Consider the following 20,454-nt stretch of genomic DNA (forward strand, 5'->3'; position numbering starts at 1 on the left):
GTTATGACTGCTAAAGTTTTGTTGCACAATCAAATCTTAACAAAGTTGTGAAACAAAGTTCCCTGAAAAAGAAAGAAATTTTAAAAAAAAATTTAAAGATTAGAAAAATGCTTTGAAGAATTCCTTAAGGAAGGCTCAAAAAAGACTCGGACACTGTAAAAGAAATCCTGCATCAGAGAACAAACTGCAAGGTGAATAATAACTATACTGTGTTCAGAAATTAAAGGTTGGATATCACTCTAGGGCTGTATTTGGAAGTTCAGGCAGAAAGCAAGTGCTGACAGCAAGGAGCTATAACTCGGATGAGATGGTTTCAAATGGGCCATCTGGCCAGCAAAGGAACAGAAGTGGCAATTGGAAAACCTGAAAACACCTCATTATAGCACATCACAACTGAGACTATGACTCTGTTTCCAGCTCTCCTTGAGAAAGCTTGCCCAGACACACAGATGCCAGGCAACAGCTTCCCTTGGCAGTTTGGGGAAAGAAAAGGAGGGGGGGAAACGGGAAGGAATGAAGGGTTTCTGCTGTGGAGTCACATAATAAACCATAATGGAATACACTTAATCACACAACATCTAAAGGAGCCCAGAGAAGTGAAATCATACTGTTCCCAAATACCAAATCTTAAAGAAGATGGAGATAAACTCCTTTTTGTTCAGGACTAAGAACCAGCTTGTAGCACCTGCAGGAGGATATTTCTAACACCTTTTATTTCCCATGTTTGATGAATATATCAGATCTCTGCTCCCACCCCCACTGTAGTATAAATAAGCATTTTGAAAAACGTGGATCAGCATGCATTTTAATAATTGCCACTCCTATGTCCTCTCACCTTGGGAATGAGAAAAGTGGGAAATCTGTTTCTGCTGGGCTGTGAGGCAGACTGTAGCTGAGCCCTCCAGCAGGCTCTTCTCTCCCACAGCAGGCAGTCTGGTGTAGAGGACATCAGCACCCACAGTCCTCTTTGGAAGCCACAATATGTACCTTGCTGTTTATCAGTAGCAGTGAGGACTGGAATTATCCAGACATTGGCCCTGTTTCTAGTTTCCTGCAAGTAGATGATTTAGCTTTTACTTTGTGGATTAACTTTAGCCAGTGGGAAAACTCTATCCTAAACATCTTTGAGCAATCTTGTGATGAAATTCCCAGTTGTTCTTTTTTGTAAAGTTTGCTTTGTCTCCACTGTTCTTTGTTTGCATGATTTAATCTCCTTGAATGCTCTTCATAATTTATTTTTAAATTCCAGGCATTTTTATGCTTCCATCAATTTTTATTATATGTAGGACTTACACTTTTTTCTGTCCAATTCAGATGCATAATGCATTACTTTTTTGAAAACTTCTGCAAGTTCCCCAAGACTGCACAATGTTTAAAATAAAATTATTTCCCACACTAGTCAGACCAGCAAATTTAATGCCTCGAGCGCTTTAATAACATGGTTTTAAATAGACTGCTGAAATATTAATCTTAGTGTTCATTTTTCTTTCATTCTGCCTTTATTGTTTGACTTTTCTTCTTCCTGTCTGTTTCAATATCCTCTGGACATCATCACATCCACAGGATGACTCAGAATTTGGGAGAGCTGTATGTTTCAAGCCACACTGTGTTCCAAAGGAACACACATTCCTTATTCTTCACATGGAGCCAGTTTTCTTTGAAACATCTCACCTGCCTGTCAAACATTGCTTCTTCAGATTTGAAGATCTATTTGTATTAAACTTTGCAATACTGTAGGTACCTTAGGTGACCAAAGTGTAGAATTACCTTTTTTCTTTGGGCTTGTTATTTCTCTAGTTGTTCTGAAAAGTCACCAAAAGTAAAAGAGTCGTCTAGCAATCCCCTAGGTGCAGGAAAGGCATCAGACTGATGTTGTGAAATTGGATAGCAAGAGCAAGCAGCAATTTTGAACCAGTAGCATTAGAAATTGAGAAAGACAGCATTTAAAGAAAGACTCAGTTCAGGCAATCTTCTGGAAGAGTTTTATATTATATCTCAAGATGGACTGGCATTCAGACTGAGCTTAAATTGGTATTTACTTTCAATATGTAATTATTCAATGCATAGAATTTTTTTATGTTAATAGCATAAAGCATTTTTGTATTTAGGAATTTGCATCATCTACCTGATTTAGTCAAAGGGTTATAAACTGCCCATGAATGTCTTAAGGCTAGAAATGGGAAGTCTTTAAATCACCCAAGGACACAGATTCAGGAACAAAGCCACAATTGCAGAAATGGGAGGAAACATTTCCAATAATTAACTTCCAAGCAAAGACACTTTGGCAAAGAGGAATGGCAGTTGCCTCCAGCAGCAGGACCACAGATCTGGCGAGCAGTAAAGCCCTCCTGTGCCTGTTTTTAGCCAGAATATGCCTAGTCTAGCAGAGACAGAAGATGCAAGACTGTGTCCCTTTGGATGTACTATGTACCTGTCAGGCACGCAGGCCTCACATTGTTATTAGCAGAGACAAAGACTTCACTCCTGAGTGCTGCTGGCAAGTGCTTTGGCTCATTGGTTGAGCCACCACCAATTCATCCAGCACAAGCCCTGTGCCCTGCTCCAGGCACATTTTCTGGGTGTAAGAACACAGTGGTCATCCCAGACTTCTATGAAAAACTGGATTTTATCCAAACTAAGTGTGCAAGGCCTGACCTTGGCCTGTAAATTTGATACCCACAACAAAGGAGACATTTGGTGGTGTTTGCATGGCTATCTCTCCAGCTGTTTCTCCCTTGTAACAAAGGCTGTTTGATGATTGCCAATTTATAAAACACTTTCGGCTACTAAAAGGGATCCTTAAGAATATACCATGCCTTGGTGAGACACATTAAAATATTTCCTTCTTTCATTGGGATTTTATGCCCTACTCAGAAGGGAGAAGATTAATACAGAGATTAATGTAGTAGAATATCACTTTTTGCTCAGTTACTCCACACTGCAGTCAGATGCCTGGGAACAGAAAACAAAGATATTAACCCAGAGCCAAAAGTATTTTCTAAATTGAGCCACCCAACCTCAGGCATGGTCAGACCAAGCAGGGACAGAGATGGACTCAGCCAGAGATACTTTCTTTTACTTCTTCTTAGAGAAAAAGGAATGACTGCACTAGATTTTTTTTTGTTTGTTTGTTTTTGTTTTGTTCAAAGGGATTCACACTCATATTCTCCTCAAAGCAATTTTAATACCTCTGCATACAGGTTTCATAATAACCAGCAGAGGAAAAAGGAAAGGCAACAGAAAAGTTCCATGTCCAAAATAGTCACAACTGGATAACATAAGGGTTCTTTATGTCATTTCATAGATTCTGCTAATGGGTGGAAGGAAAAAAAAGTAAAAGACGCTTTTAAAAAAGTTTAAAAATTGGAGGTAGAAGGGTGCACTTAAAATTTCCAGCCACGAGCGGCCCAGTTCAATTTTACTTTCAGTCTGCAATTATCTAAGACCTTATGTCACTTCTATGGTAATAGCTTGTCTCCGGTGGGCTCGAGAAGCAGAGCGCGCCGCTCCGCAGAGAGCGCAGCTGCGCAGCGCCCGCTCCCTGAGCGCTCCGCTCCCTGAGCGCTCCTCTCCGCGCCGCTCCGCTCCTCTCCCTGAGCGCTCCTCTCCGCTCCTCTCCCTGAGCGCTCCGCTCCGCTCCTCTCCCTGAGCGCTCCTCTCCGCTCCTCTCCCTGAGCGCTCCGCTCCGCTCCTCTCCCTGAGCGCTCCTCTCCCTGAGCGCTCCTCTCCTCTCCGCTCCTCTCCCTGAGCGCTCCGCTCCGCTCCTCTCCCTGAGCGCTCCTCTCCCTGAGCGCTCCGCTCCGCGCCGCTCCGCTCCTCTCCCTGAGCGCTCCTCTCCCTGAGCGCTCCGCTCCGCTCCTCTCCCTGAGCGCTCCTCTCCTCTCCGCTCCTCTCCCTGAGCGCTCCTCTCCCTGAGCGCTCCGCTCCCTGGGCACTCCGCTCCGCTCCGCTCCCTGAGCGCTCCTCTCCCTGAGCGCTCCTCTCCGCTCCGCTCCCTGAGCGCTCCTCTCCCTGAGCGCTCCGCTCCCTGGGCACTCCACTCCGCTCCCTGAGCGCTCCGCTCCGCTCCGCTCCTCTCCCTGAGCGCTCCTCTCCCTGAGCGCTCCTCTCCCTGAGCGCTCCGCTCCCTGGGCACTCCGCTCCGCTCCGCTCCGCTCCCTGAGCGCTCCTCTCCCTGAGCGCTCCGCTCCCTGGGCACTCCGCTCCGCTCCGCTCCCTGAGCGCTCCTCTCCCTGAGCGCTCCGCTCCCTGGGCACTCCGCTCCGCTCCCTGAGCGCTCCGCTCCGCTCCGCTCCTCTCCTCTCCCTGAGCGCTCCTCTCCGCTCCTCTCCCTGAGCGCTCCGCTCCCTGGGCACTCCGCTCCGCTCCCTGAGCGCTCCGCTCCCTGGGCACTCCGCTCCTCTCCCTGAGCGCTCCGCTCCGCTCCGGCCGCAGCTCCGGCGTGGGCGGCCGGGCCCGCTGGGCTCGCAGCGCCCGTCAGAACCGGCAATGAGCGCGGCCCCCGGGCTCTCAGCAGCCTGCAGAGGCGGGGGATTTCTCGTCGCTATGCGCTCAACGCAGCTCTCTTCTGGCTGCTGCTCACACTCGGCGTGAGAACATTCTGAGAGATAATTGTTTGCCCAAGGAAGAGGAAGCTTACTGCGGCAGTGCTCCTCAATAAGGAGCAGCAAAACTCATGGCAAGGTTTAGAAATTATTCCTGGATGATTATTACAGCCATAAAGCTGTATTTTCTTTAAAATTCTAATTAAATCTAGACAGAGTGAGAAAAATAAATCAAAACAGATGTGGACATTATCGAGAGGTAAAGGCTTTGGTCTTTTGCAATTTCAATGGTAATTACTGAGGGATATCTTATCCCCTCTCCACAGCAGAGGAGGAGCACAGAGACCTCTGGATTTCAACTAATCCTATTGTTCTCAGATAAAATAATTTAACGTTAGACAGGTAGCAAACATCAAGACAGAACAAGGAGCTGGAATAAAAGTAGTCCATATAGATAACAAACCCCACCATCATTCTACTTACTGACAGTTCAGCTACTCTAACAAGATCTTTCTCAAAGAAATTTTCTATACGTTTGCCCATAACTCATCATTCATTTTGGGGCACAACAGAACATTTCCTTTCAGCAAGTAATTTCCCATCACAAACTAGACAATGAGGTGTGGTGATTGTATGTGCTAGAACTCTGGTCACGTCACAGTGGGTTGTGTTTTGCCCACTGCAATCATCAAGTGCAGACTTCCAGCCCACCCAGGACAGAAAAGGTTTAGTTTAAGGTGAGGGGTTTCATCAGAGTGCATCTTTAATGAAAACCAGGCAGCATATGGTTTGTTGGCATTGCTATCTAAAAGGGTTTTGTGCCTCTCTCTAGAAGAAAGTGTATTTTGAAGGCAATCTGGGGACAAGAAGACAACTATTGTTATTTGTGGGAAAAGAAATCAGAAGGGAAGACCAGGCTTTGGTTTTTACCCCTGTAATATTATTAGACATAATGCTGTTTTCTTCTCTTCCAGATGAGACAGGTGGATTTGAGAAGGATCAGGTCTCTGCCCACTCTCATCCTCTGCAGGTTATAGGAAGATGAAGCCTGCTCAGATCACACTGCTGATGGAGCACTGGGAGTTGCTGTTTCAGAAACACTGACTCAAAATGCTTTACATTCAGAACAGTGAGTTTTATGTGGGATTTACTTACTGTATTTAAAGGCAACAAGCAATTTGTACTGAAATGCAATTATATAGTTAGGATTGCCAATGTAAAACAAAGGATTTAACATCAATATGTTTGAGGACTGTGTTATCCTTTTATACAGAGAATGTTTCACACAAATGCCTTAATCCCTGCCACATCATTGTGAGCCCTGAGCCCCACAGTCTGGAGTCTTTAAGATGACACTTAAGAGTTTTTGACCACCAGGAAAGGTAAGCTTTGCACCACTTAATCTCTAAAAGTGTCCCTTTAGTCACAGGTGCTTCAAATGAATGGTAAGAATGTAAAATTAAGGTCAGCATTTCAGAAAGGCTCTGAAAGGGATCAAGTTTTCCTGGAAGAGAAGCTCTGCCCAAAATCACAGCAATAACAAAAACCATCTATTTCCACCCCAGCAAAATTGTAATACCCCTAATCTCAGGCATATCATGCACCACTGGAAGTGCTGGATCATGGACTACTGTACTGGGACATAGGGAACTAAATGGCAGAGGCACAGGCAGAGGGGATGGACATACTTCTGTGAAGTATTGGTATTAAGAGGCAAACCATCAAAAGAGAAGTCTGATCTGACAATCAGAAGCAGCCTTGAGAGAAATATGTGAACAGCAGACTACATAAATTGTTTTGTCTTAGCTGATAGAAGCAGAGCTCAGTTTGTAGGCACAGGTCAGGAGATTTGGCTGTTAACCCTAAACACAGAGGATTCAGTCTTCTGCCAGCTCAGGAGCCAGAGAAAGGTTTTTGATAGTGAACCATTGCAAGCTATGTCATCTTTCAAAAAGTAAAAATATAACATACAGAGGCATAAAACCTCTTATCAGTTGAGAACAGCAGCATCAGTACTGAATTTTCACTATTAATAAATCCTGCCTCCAGAGCTTCTCCAGAAAGCTTAATAAATATTTCATTGTGTTCCATTCTGAAAAGTAATCCAAAAGAAGACTCTGAAAATCTTGAGGAAATGTGAAGGAACTGTTTGAAGTGTAAAATTTTGAAATGCTAATAGCTATGAGGAAGCATTAGCACTGTTAATCTCTGATTGCACCCGGAGCAGAGTATCTACAAGAGTGAATTAATGAGCAAGACATCCAGTGTAGTGCTATTACATGCTTCTCAAGCATTGTAGCACAATATTCCAATGCCACTGCAACCATGACATTGCAGCCTTAAACAGAAGGAGAACTGGAATTTCCTCCCCTCTCAGTGGAATTTAATGGAATTCCCCCTGCCCTCCATCATCCAGCATGGGTAAATTCAAGGCTAAAATACCACACACCATGTCTGCATAAGGTAATCTCATATCACAGATAACATCTTGCTTCTGATACCTTCAGTACAAGACAAAAAGCCACGAACTCAGGGCAGAACAAAAAGCCAAGACAAGCATCTGGAAAGTTAAAAAACAGGGTAAACTTTATTTGAAGTTGTAATGAACAACCCAGTCTCTAAAGGCTTTAAATGAATATCCTCAAACACACTAGTAAACATTTTAAATATGTATTCACAGTCCTGTTGGATTCTAATGCTCCTCTGATGAATAAAGCTGATTCTCCTTCTCAGTAAATAATTCAGTAGCAAAGAATTGCTTGGCCTGGAAAAGAGATGAACAATGGGCCAAGACTTAAGATAGTTGCTCTTTTCTGAGACATTTTGGCCTCAATTTTGACTTTGTGGGTAGAGGTTTCCGCAAAAGAGGCAGTTACACAAATAGAGTTCGTGTTTGTATTCACAACTGCAGTTAAGTATCCATTTTTTGTGACCTTTATTCTTTATTCTTTTAGTGGAATAAGAAAGAGTTGATGGCATGAAAAGAGAACCAAGAAACATATGTTATATAATAAGCTCCTGCCACAGAGGAGTCATTTTTTATTCAAGGACAAAATGCAGTTTTGTTCTACCTGGGGTCAGGTACATTCATCTTGTGGTACAGTGTTGCTGGTATGAGATGCCTGGGAGTGCAAGGTACCCAGGAATTTCATCTAGAGAAGGATCCAGAAAGCAAAATACTATTCTGTATTTCCAAGTAGGGTTTTATGTTTATGTAATGTCAGCACAAAGATGCAGCTAAGTACTGAAGAGCAATCTGATTAGGAATGAGGGTAACAGTAATAAAGCACTCCTAAAAAACCAGGCAACTCCAATTTCCTTCCTACTAAAAGTAAGTATTTTTAAACTAGTCTAAAGCAGAGTAAAACCTTTCCCAGGTTAATTGCATTAACTCTATGGGTCAGAACATGGTTTGTTCTAAAACACCACCAGGCCTGATCTAAACCCCGTGGGAACCTTTTGGATCAGACCAAAAGGGACAAGCAAAATGCATTCATTTTTGATATTAAAAAATGCAGGAATTCGAGACACACATATTCTCAATATTGCTTTTATGAGATAGTTATATAGATCAAGGAAAGATTACAGTGAGTCTGAAACAGTCACAAGGCAGAAATCTTTTGGTATGCACCTGAGCCTTCCTTTCCAAGCAGCAAAATTCCAACCCAATAAGCTTCTCTTAAAAAGTGAGATATTCACAGGCATTGGCAAACTATTAGCTCAAGATCCTGCAAAGTACTAAAGCCAGCCTGGGAGACCCACTGCTTAGATTTAAAAAAAAAAAAAAAAAAAAAAAAAAGAGTGTTTTAACAGAAATTAGATATACAAAGGCATGTAAAAAGACTAAAACTTCTAGCAGCCAGTTTGGAGCTCTGCTTTAAATCTTCCCAAAAATGAAACTTTGTGTACCTCTACAGTTAGGAGGAAGCCAAAAGACTAGATATACCAGAGCCTCACCTCATTCATCTCACTTTTTTTTCCAAGTTTAAGTATGTTTGGATCCAGCTTGTTTCTAGACAACTTCAGGAAAAGCCTTATTTCTATACAGTATTTTCCACAAATAACAAAAAGCAAACAAAAATTCTTTTTTTATTATTTCACAAAGACTCCTCCTCATAAGTCAGAAAACTAAACATAAACAAAACTACATAATGTATAACTGACTTTTTCTTTTTGAACTTTATCCATGAAAGTTAGCTTAGCTGCATGAACACAATCTTCATGGGTGACTCCCTTCTGACTATGATCTTGGCACTAAAAACAAGGAGTGACACAACGAAATGCTTCAATCTGTAGACATCTTAAGTCTAAGCCAGATCAGTTCACAAACTGTAAGTACAAAATAAACTTTAGAAAATAAGTAAATCAGAGCAGCAGTCACTAGGCAGCATCTTTCAATGAAACAGTTTTGCACAAAGACTGAGTGCAGTTGCTCACAGCTGTTGCATTTTGTATATCCTCAGTTAAATCCCAGGAGTATCAGCCATCTGTAAAGCCCCCATCTGACAACTTCTGTCCCTAACATTTCCCCTTTATCCCAGCCCCACATCACACCAGCAGCAAGGGGGGTCATGCCTGTCTCTTAGGAACTGGAGTTGGCTCCAGACCAGAACTATCAAATTCTGCCCTGCTACTGCCTTGAGATGCATCCCCTCAGGTTTCCCCTGCACAGAGCAGACTACCCCAGCACAGCTGCTTGGGCCTGCAGAAGGGCAGCACTTCACACCAGCTGCACCTTCACCCTGGCTCCTCCTTGGCAGCAGCCACCTGCTTTCATGTGTTGGCCCTTTTCACTGCCAGGATGCCATGAAGGGCTGCTCCCTCCTGCCCTAGGGTGGGCCAGTTTTGCCTCTACTGAGTGTGTTCCTGCAGGCAGCAGCTACAGGAGAGCAGAACATGGACAGGGGGACAAGGACAGAGGGGAGAGCAATGCAAAAAAGGTGTCCCATGCTCAAACCACAAAATGGTTTCAAGTGTTTTCTTGCTTAACACTCTTATTAAATAATAGCTATACAGCAACTCACACACACTTTTGGTTTGGTTTTGGTTTTTTGTTTTGGTTGGGTTCTTTTTCCATATTGTTTGATTTTGTATTTTATTTAGGCTATGCCCCAAGAAATGCTGGCTGTTCAGCTGGACCTTCCTTGTGTGTTGGGAGTAAAGGACAGACTGACAGACATGGTGTTAGGATACCACAAGCACATGTCCCTTTCCTATGTATTTTTATAACTGAACAGGCTCAAAATATTATTTTTCTTTCTTTTTTTTTTTTTTTTAAGGGAGCAGCATTTCTGCTTCTGCAAAATTTCTTACTGGAACTTCTTATACAAAGCAGAGAGAAATCCCATCTGGACACTGCACACAAGAGCTCATATCAAAAGAGAGACATGGAGGGGTTTATGGAGGTGATCAGAGAAGCATTTTCTCATGACAGAAGGCTGGAAATCTTGTCTTGCACAGTAAAACACAGACTGAAAGAGGAGACAATTGCAGTCTGTAAAGCATCCAAGAACTAACTGCCATGAGAGGAACTGTTTAATTTAATAGAGATATTTAGATAAAGAAAACTTGCCACAATCACATCCATCCTGTAAACTAGAAAAAGAATTCCAGCTATTAGGAGGATGAAGCTGGGGAACTCTCTTCCCAAAAGTCATATTTTACAAAAAGGAAAATGAGACCCAAAAAATGAAGACCCCAAATTCATACATAACATTTGTGTCAGAGAAGGGAATCAGATACTGCAGACTCAAATGCCAGGTCAGGTTCCCTAAAAGAAAATCAATGTTCTTATCAGTGAGGGTCAAATGTATTGAAAAGATGGTTTGCTGGGCCAAATTTTGCAATCCAATGTAGGTGAAGTTAGTAAAGAAAGCTAATGTGAGAAAATAGATTAGATTTTTCTAATATTAATAAATTGTTAATAAATAATAAAGAAATTGTTAGTGGTAAATCAGCACCACTGATTAATCTTAGGAGTGATTAAAAAATATTTTCCTCTAAGGAAAATATTTACATTTCTGACACAGAGCATTACCTTAGGATGCTACAGAATTAATCAAGAAGTTTCTGGGCAGTCTTTTCCTTCCTTTGCATGGCAAAGAAAACAATTTATTGATAACTCAGTGTATATGTTCTCCTGGGTTGTTTTTTTTTTTCCTTTGAAATTTAATTTTTGAAATTATCAATACAGTCATGTCCTCAGGGAATAAAATCAATGATTGTAAAGTTCAGTTACGAACAAAAAGGCTTAGACTCTTCTCTTTCTTCTGAACTCCTTTTGATTTGGGATTATCACCTGAGTGCAATCTAATTTTTTTCCTCACATAGTGCTTGTCAAGCTGTAGACCTGCAATTTTCTTTCTCAGTGCCAGAAGAGATCAATGAGAAGCTCTATTCCAGGATTCCCAAGGGTGTTTCCCTTATCAGTTTCATTACCAGGCCTATTTTATGTCAAGCCCTATACACTACTTCATCAGATTTCTCTAAACCCTAATTCCAGTACCAAAATCCCACATTTATCCTTTTCCAGTTAATCCTCAGATGCTCACTTTATGCAAACAGAGAGATGTATTTGCTATTCAGGAGTACGAGTGGTGTTTGTTTGGTTCCTCAGGTCCCCATTGCCTCACCCCACCCTGGGAACAGGGACTGTGTTCCTGCTGTAAACATGTTGTCACCATCTCCAGCAGGGAAATGGTGACACAGGGTCACACACTCTCCTCACTGCTTCCTCCTGCTCACAAGGATGTGCACTGCCTGTCTTGGGAACCTGGATTCCCACACAGTATTAAAAATGCAGTCCCAGCCTTCTTTTCCCCTTGGCCTTACATGAGGCAGAATCTCTCGCATTTTGGGTAGCCCTACTTTGTAAAATGTTTGGTTTCTGATCCACACTCGAGTTAGAAAGTCACCTTTGGTAAAAGCAAGCAACTCAGTCATCTCATCTTGAACTCCTACCACTGGAACCAGAGTGCACTCAGTTTATCCAGTCAACATGCTGGACAGTACTTGAAAGAGAAGCAGGAGGACATGCAGGAATCTTTTACAGGAAAGGTTGGGCACAACCACACTATTTACATTCCTGCTTCTCTGCAGGCATTTTTGTTCTCTGGCAATTTCTTTCAGCAACACTTCTTTCAGCAACATTTCCTTCCTTCCATAACAGCTTGGTCTGAATTATGCCATCTTACCAGTTTTTCTCTTTTGTTTCAAAAAACAAAATCCTTCATTTTCCTTTTTTCCAGTAGAATTGAAAGACCAGTTTCTCACATGCAGTCAGTGGATTGGAATGGAATTTCCCCGATACAATGCAGTCTTAAACAAAGATATGCAGGGATGCAGAGGTGAAGGTAATTACTTTCTAAAGAGTTGATGAGTTCTCCTGTCTCCCTGGGGAGAGAAGTTACAACTTCCTTCTCTCTCTACTTGTCTATCAAAGTGCTGCCATTAACACCCAAATGTCTTGCCTCATCCCCTGTGAGCTCCAATGAGTTAATAACCACAGCAACTCTGCAGAGAAAAGCAGCTGAGAAGAAATACACCTAAGGGTTTCTTTATTGGTGTGAGCCATGGAAACACTCCTGTAGGGCTTTCACAGCACCTTCCCTGCATCACTGTAAACATACACAGTTTCCATACATTTCTGCCTAAATATCTTCAGAGAGCTGGGGCAGAAAGGTTTAAGTATGTCTTGCAGTAAGTTCTTAGGTGATTTGGGGCATTTCCTGATACAACACTGCTGAACTTGGACTTTCCAAATCAACATGTGGCACTGTCAGGCATCTTCCCATGCTGTACTGCTTGAACCCAGCGCAGGAGAGAAGCTATTGGGAACTGCTCAGGGCCTCCCATGCAGAAGCTGAAGCATCTTCGAGAGAAACGGACTGCCCTGGGAGGTACAGGACTTGTGTGTGCATGTGATGGCAGGAGGGACAGCAGGAACTTCTTGCCAAGGCACAAAGGTAGGGAAAGCCCCACATCCTCTGCCAGCCCCTGGTCCCACAAGCTGTGAAGGCACCACAGTGTTGTTCTCACAGGTGCACTGTGCAGGTGTGGAGGCAAACTTCACATCTCTGCCTGCAAAACCCGGTGTGATGCTGGTGCAGTGCCACAGGGGTAGAGCTCCACTGCTCAGCTTGAACTGAGAATTAAATGCTGTGCTGGGAGCTGCCACTGGGTATGCTGAGCTGTCACTCTTCAAAGGGCTTGGTTGTGTAAGCGGACCAAGGGAATCACTAAACCACAGACAATGAAAACAATTTTAAATGAGACACTAAATGAAAGGAAAAAAGTTGTCAAAATGTCAAGGTTAATGTTTTCATAAAACTAACCTGGGAATGGCTAGACAGTGTAAGTGTAAACCTTAATTAAAAGTTTTAAATTGTGAATACAAAACTAGCTTCAATCTAGACAGTCAATAAATCTATCCTCCTTAATGAAATACTGGTCCTTTTGGTATTTCTGGTCAATTTTCTTCCTCATCTTTGCAACTATGTGTAACATTAATACTCAGATCCCTGTCTATCAAAACCAGAGGAGCCATGCAGAGCAGGACCACAGCCTTCTTCTTGGCTCCAGCTCCACATCCTCCTGCACCCCTGGCTGGGCCAGTGGTTCTGGCTGTAGCTCTGGGATGGGCAGCAGTGTCTGAACACACACAGCAAGCTGGGCAGTGATACATCTCTGTCCCCACCCCTTTGCTGGACCACAATGGTTTCTGCAGAGGATGTCAGAGGCAGTTTCCTCTGTCTGCACAGCGTCGAGGATCTTGAGGCAGTCTGGAGGAAAAGCATTTCTATGTCTTGCAGCCTGGCACTGCTCTTCGGATAGCCAGAGATGGCAGAAATGGAGTCTGCAGTGCTTCTGAGAAAGCCTGACCCCACATGTCCCCAGCAGATTTTAAGAGATCATTCTGAAAAACTCTGTGATCTTGTTTTCTTGCATTTTGTTGTTAGTGGGCATCATCATCCAGAGTTACAGTTCTCTATAAATTATTGTTCAATGTTCTTGAAATAAAATTATGTTTTGATTTAGGAAATGAAAGAGAAATGGGAAAACTTTGCATGATCTCAAATTGTTTGGTTATTACTGGCTTAGTGTATACCATATTTTATATACTATAGCTTCACATGAATTTTATAAAGAATGTATGTGCTATCTGAAGACACAAGGAGCAGTTGTTCTTTCTTTCGTCTTTTCTTTCAATTGTTGTTCATACTTGTGTGCACAAGCAGAATTTGGTTAAATAATCAAGATTTTAGTGAAATCACCACATTGTGCTTAGACTCAAATCTCTCAGACCATTTTTCTTCATTTTTCTATCCTTTTCAAGTTTATCATTGCTTTCCTTAAAGAAAAATTCCTATTTTGTGACCAACAGGTGCTCTTTTTTTAAAATACACCTTATTAAGACACAGTTTGCAGCCTGTGCTGCCAGTACACTGCAGATTTCCCCCAGGCAGGATCTGGCCTTGCACTGTGATAAAAACCAGCAAAGTCAGGAAAAAGGTGCAGGAACAATCAGCATGTTGATAATAAAGATTGAAATGACCAGCTCTGCTATCTGTTCCATCTTATAGTCTTAAACTTGGACTGAAATTTGCCTTAATTTGTCTGACTACCCCAGCATGAACTCCATAGATGGACTCCTGCTAATATCATCAATATCATCTCAGCACATGAATAACAGAATGCTAAACAAGTATTATGGCTCTGTAACAAAATAAGGATATTGGAATCTTACATCAAAGCAATTTTATTAGGGGGCCATAACGTTAATTCAGCATTCTGTTATTCAGAGTGCTAAAACAAGGCTGTTTCACACGTTCCAATCAACAGGGAGCAAACACAAGCAGTACTTCAGCTGCCCATGCACAAATATGGTTGTGGATATTTAGTGAGAGTAACTATAACAAGGAAGATGACAGTTTTTTTCAGGAAGGTCATTAATCAAACAGATTATATCAGAAGCTCCCATCTTTTCTGTACAGAAAAGACAATCTGAAGTTTAATTTCATTTTCATAAGACAAAACAAAAAAGTTATTGTAGCATATAAAGCCATGAGTACATTGCAAATATTCCAACAGAAGAAAAGCATAAGCGGAGAGTCAGATACTCTAGATGAATGTCAAAATGTTTTGACTTATGAATAGATTATAAATTGCCAAAGCTACCCCAATTAAAGCAATGTAAGATCTTACTTCCTTCCCAAAGAGATTTCAATGTAAGGCTGTTTTTTTTCTCCAGTACATAAAACAATGGATTTAACGTGAGTAAATCCTTTCTGCCTTTGCTCATTTACTAGTGAGGAATCTTAGACATGAAACAATGTGTGACAGAACAGTAGAGAAAAATAATAATCTAACTCTACAGGAGATATATCCTGGCATAGTAAATCAGCACCGAATGCTCCCAGGGCTGCTGCCTGCATTCATGGTTTTCTTTTATTTTATAGTGTTTTCTTAAATTGAAACCAGATGATGCTTTGTAATGAAAACCTTTTCTCAAAAAGCTTTTTTATTTCTTCTGGGGTTATGGAGTTGTTTTGTTGTTGTTGGGGTTTTTTTGGGGGTTTTTTTGTTTGTTTGTTTTTTGTTGGTTTTGGGTTGATTGGTTGGTTTTGGAGGGGGCTTTTTTGCTTTTTTTTTTTTTTGTATTTTTTTGTTTTTTGGTTGTTTTTTTTTTTTTTTAAATAAAAATAACTATATGCTTTCCCTAGCTCTGAACGCAAATCTTTAGAGAACAATCTGCCTGGATCTGCAGAGCTGAAAATTGCACCTCTGCCATTGAGACAAATTTCTGAAGATAGAGGTCCAGAAATTCAGAGATGTCTGTGAAGGTGACATACTCCAACCCAGGTACACTGGTACAGGCAGAAGCAGTCCCAGAACTGCAGAAATATCAGTAGTTCCTAGAAATTTTGGTCAGAAGGAAACAAGACAGAGAGCCTGTACTCAGGTGAAGGACAAGCAGCCCAATGTGAATGAACAGCTTTGGGCAGAAGACAGCCTGGAGGGCTACAGTCACTGTTTAGCTGCCTTTGGCGTGGGGTCATAGCTCATCCTGCAGAGGAGATCCAAGCACTGATAAGGAAGATCACTACCCCAGGTCTTTGAAGCCCAGGAGATCCCCAGTGCCTGCCAGTGCTAATGCAGTGGATGCTCCATCACCCCGTGCAGCAGGACAGATTTTAGAGCCCTGCCCTCTGGCCCCAAGGCTTAGTTTAACAATGGGCTTGAGCTGCTAAAAGCCATGGCAGCTTCCTCAGGAGCTGCTGCTGCAGCAACACCAGAAAGCAGCACTTTGGACCCAGCCTGCTGGGAGCTCGGCTCCCTTGCCAGGAGCGTGAGCAGCAGAGCAGTGGAAGACCACTGGCCCCTGGGAGACTGGAAGTTCTTGACTCTCCATCACTGACATCCCCTGCCCCACAGGACCTGGACACAGAGGTGTCATCAGCTCAGCTTTTGGGCATCACACAGGCACCTCCAGACCTTCCCTGCTGGGGGGGGCAAGACCCAGTGCAAGCCAGCAAGTGTGAGAAAGCGCTGGGGAGCTGCCCCTGGGGCAGCCTGAGGCAGGGGAGGGAACGCTCACAAGGGATGCCCCAGCCCATCTGTGCCTCCTGGCATAGCTGAGGCAACTTCTCCACTTTCAGCTTCCTGCCATCCAAAAACTTCCTGTGCTGAGACCCAGCCTGGATACACGGTCACTTGTTGGACAGAGTTTTGCTTTTGGTTTTACTAAGAATCGCTTGGCTTGGGAGAATTTATACTTGGGTATTAGAGAGACATAAACAGCCATAAAAATTCGAGCTCTGCTTGTACAAATGATCCACTGATGTGTGTTAAATGCACTCTATTGCTGCAGTGAAGTCAATTTGCAATTGATCATATTGCATTTCTAGTGTCAGCAGATATGAAAACATGTCATTTACCGATGCTTAATGAACCTCTATGCTGACAAGACATAAATAACAATAAGCAGCTCTCCAGTTAAGGAGGTTAACCAGCAAAGTACTCAGTGAAAACATTAAAGAGGTAATCATCTGGCAATTGCTGTATACTTGGAGCAGCTGCCCTCAAGGATGACTAAACCTATGCAAGGGACCATTACAAGAAAAAAGGAGGAAAATAGAAAGAGGCAATTAACTCCATGTTAGAAGCTGAAAAATTCTATCTGAATGAAGAAAAAAAAAAAGTAATTGCCTTTCTGGATTACATTTGTAGCCTTTTCCACAAGTAGTTGAGGTAATCTGCTTAGTGGGGCTCTTTGAACAAGCTCTTTGACCACCTTTTTCCTTTGGAAAGGAAAAGGCAAAACAGCAAGTTGCTCCAGTGTTATTCCTCTTAATTCTTCCTGGTAATGTTCTTCTTTACTTCTCTCTTTTTTGAAACTTTGTAGTTCTTCCATGGGTATTTTAATCCTTTTTCTTTTTTTTTTTAACTGGGACAAAGTTTTCAGTTTTCTATAAAGTCAAAGGAACAAAATAAAAAGGAACATTACCAGTGCTTAGAAGCATTTTACAAAAGTAAAACACAGCAGATTAAACTTTGCTTTATACTTGATGGAGCAATTTAACAGTAGCTACATTCACCACTGGACTGAACAGAAATTTCAAGTTCAATTCAGATTTTAAGTAGATGTAAATGGTGTTTATATTTCATCTATGAAGCCCAGGGCAGCAAGAGTTTTCTGAGCAACCAAAGGAGTCCAAAAGAGTTTAACCTCTCATGGCTCAGATATAGCCACTACTCACAGGGCAGGGTACATACAATACCAAACAAACAAACAAGAAAGCAGTCATATATTGCTATTAAATGCAGCCCTGAATGCCACCATGATCCCCCATGCCAGAGGGGTTGGAGTTGGATGACCTCTAAGGTCCCTTCCAACCCTACCCATTCCATGACCCTTAACAGCAGCAGGTGAGCTGGCTTTGGCAGTGCATCATTCTGAACCAGCACCTCACAACCTGCAGCTGCTTTTGAAAACCACCCAAAGGTCACGTTATTACCCCAGCCAAAAGGAACACTCTAGTGAAGATGAAGGAAGAAAGGGAACCTTCCCTTCCTGCAGAGGAAACACAGAGATGTTCAGAGATAGCAGAGATAATTAAGAAGGGGGTGCATTTTGGGTAGTCAGTAATGACTGACTATTCTAGTGAGAAAAATTCCCTGCTATTTCAATGCTAATGAAATACTAGCTGTGCAAAATCACCACATGTATGAGACTGGAAAAGGGGGTTGTACATCATAAGAAAAGCAATTAGCAGGAAATTGCCTGTGTTCTTGTATGGCCTTTGCCATAAATGCTATCAGGTACCACATAAATCCTTCCAATTTCAGGCATAGTCTCCAGCAAAAAAAAGTCATCACACAGTCCCAATCCTCTCTCCTTTATACATCCTATGCTATTTCAATGCAAATATGTTGCCCCTTGACCACAGGAATCACCCACTCTCATACCACATTTTTCAACGGTAAATGTAAAAGTAAACATCAGACCAATGGAGGTCAGTTCATTAACCCCATTTTGCAGCTTCAGAAAGTGGGGAATGGGAGATGTCCCTTCTGACATTTAGACACTGGTACTCCCAAGTGTGCTCAAAGGATCCTGTCTGGTTTTCCCCATCATTACTGACAGCGTCCATAAAAATCTGGACTGATTTGCCTCTACTTGCATCTTTCAACATGCAGATGCCATTTTTCCATACACAATTTAGGTGAAAAGTTTCAAAAACTGAGTAAAAACTCAAACCATTAGCATGGCTATTTTAAAATTTCTCCTTTTTTTTAAGCATTCTGATAACTTCTTGATAGCCAAGTTCCAAACCTCAAGTACCAAACATAAGATATTAGGGACAAGAGATAGGGGTTTCCAACATCCCTATTACACTATACATCAACAGTTGGAGATGAAATTTAGGAAGGGTAATTGCAGAAACACTTCTCAAAAGGTGTCAAAATGTGCTGAAGAAGGCAGTATGCAATAAAACAAGATGTCACAGAAGCCTTGATTTCTATTGTAAACAGTTAAATGGAACCCAGCTGCTGTTTGGCCGACTACAATTTGGACCAAAGATAAAGGAGAACAAAATTGCTATCAATAACACAATCTTAATACCAAATTAAATATATCCTTCACAACACACATAGTTATACACTACTAATTCAGGAGCATTCCATGTCACACAGCAATACTCTAAAAATACATTTGCTTTCAGATGGGATTATGTATGGCCAAGCAGTTTCTTCATAACTCACACCTGAATTTAGAGGTTTTGCCCAGTACTGAAAGCTTTAATCAAATTAAAAATTTGCTCCCAGGTATGATTATATCTCAACCTTATAGAGATACCTTATTATTCTTGCTGCTTTGTGAAGAGAAGAAAAAAACGCCTTTATGTAACTGTGTTTGATTTTTCAGAAATTAAATAAAAGAGGAAGTTTTGTTTGCACTGAAGGATGAGATTTCCCTCTGGATTTGCTGCCCTCTAGATATCTTTCAGTATAAAACTGCTGTGTTTTTTAAATGGATTTTGCAATAATCTGCTTTAGCTGAAGATGTAATGGGGGGAGAGGTGAATGAGTACAAATGCAGGGAAGAGGCAGTGTTTGAAGAGTTTGTCAAGATGCTTTTTACAAAGATAAGGTGTCTTCAGATGATGCCAGTTGTCCAAAGGAGGGGGCAGTTATATGTGTCAGTGGGGAAGGTAAATCAGCTAAAGTGCTGAGTGGTGGCTGTTATAGGACAATGTGCTCCATTTGCTCTGCAGAAGGAGCAGTGAGATTATCACACACCGTTCCCACATACTGCTCCACCAATGAGTGATAGTGCTGGTGTGAGAAAACCGATGTGGAGGCGGATTTCTTTCTCCAAAATCCCTCCCTACATGTCTCTTGGATAATACAGCACTGCAAAGCTTTCCTCAGTGATGCCAAGCTCTGAGTTGGGAGTGCCGCTTCACACATTCCAGATCTGTTTGATTTTCTCTGCAGCAGAGAATAAAATATTTCAAAGATTTTGGCAGAATCTTTTTGCTACATTCTCTGTTTCCAGGCCTGCATTGCTTCTGATCCCTCTGCTAGGGATCTCAGCAGAGGGATATGCATAAGCAAAAAGGTACATAGTACAGCAGGAGCCTAAGAAAAAAGATGTCATGCAAAACAGGAGCAGTACTGTTGATTCATTATCAGATAATACTAGTAAGATGAGGATTAGGTAAGCAGGGGAGCCTATTAGTAAAAGATAACCATAAATAAATTCTTCAATTTGTTCAAGGTAATCGGGAAAAAGATGTTGTTCAGATTACCTAGAGCAAAAAACTTCTAAGGGCCTCTCCAAATGAGATGAGACACATAAATTGCCTCAATTATCTCTCTGTGTCTTAACCAGGATGTTTACTTTGGGAAAGGATTTTTCGGGAAAAACAGAAACACTTTATCATTAGATGAAGAAAAGAACCACCTAATTATTTGATGGAGAAAATAAGGCCTGACTTTTGGAGCCTCAAATCTTTGTGCAGGTATCCTACACAGATTTCAAGTAGTTTGGCTATTACACAGATATGTGTATAGGCTTCCCCCAGGCAAAATCCTGTAAAAATAAAAATGTACTTCTTTTTCTCAGCCTAGACATAAATATTCTTATTGGTCTCAAAAAAACCATTGCAGAAAGCAGTGTTTGCATTTCAGTGTCTGCAGGTTCAGACCCTATGATCTGAAACCTTGACAAAATTATAAGTTGGCATGTAGAAAGCACCATTCATCAAGGGAAACTAAGGGAAAAAATGGTTATTAACTCTCAAGGTCAGTGTAGGGTGATCAATATTATTAATTGCATGTGGATAAGTTGGGATAGCAGTTCAGCACTTTAGCAATTATCTGAGATTCGATACAAGTATTAAAT

At 41.9% G+C, this 20,454-nt stretch overlaps 1 protein-coding gene across 5 annotated transcripts in view; it reads right to left on the reverse strand.

Annotated features, from left to right (window-relative positions):
• Window positions 1-20,454, reverse strand: part of TUNAR (TCL1 upstream neural differentiation-associated RNA) — a 160,236-nt gene that overhangs the window by 128,287 nt on the left and 11,495 nt on the right. For 2 of the 5 annotated variants that reach the window (XM_068192500.1, XM_068192499.1), the window contains exon 1: window positions 8,709-8,805. The exons of 1 other annotated variant lie outside the window; for it this stretch is intronic. The gene's annotated coding sequence lies outside the window, so the exon portion shown is untranslated. Of the gene's footprint in view, window positions 1-8,708; window positions 8,806-20,454 lie in introns of those variants that run through there. 2 more of the 5 variants (XM_068192494.1, XM_068192497.1) reach the window with 1 other exon arrangement.

Source organism: Anomalospiza imberbis, chromosome 6 (genome assembly GCF_031753505.1).
Source record: "Anomalospiza imberbis isolate Cuckoo-Finch-1a 21T00152 chromosome 6, ASM3175350v1, whole genome shotgun sequence".
Lineage (NCBI taxonomy): Eukaryota > Metazoa > Chordata > Aves > Passeriformes > Viduidae > Anomalospiza > Anomalospiza imberbis.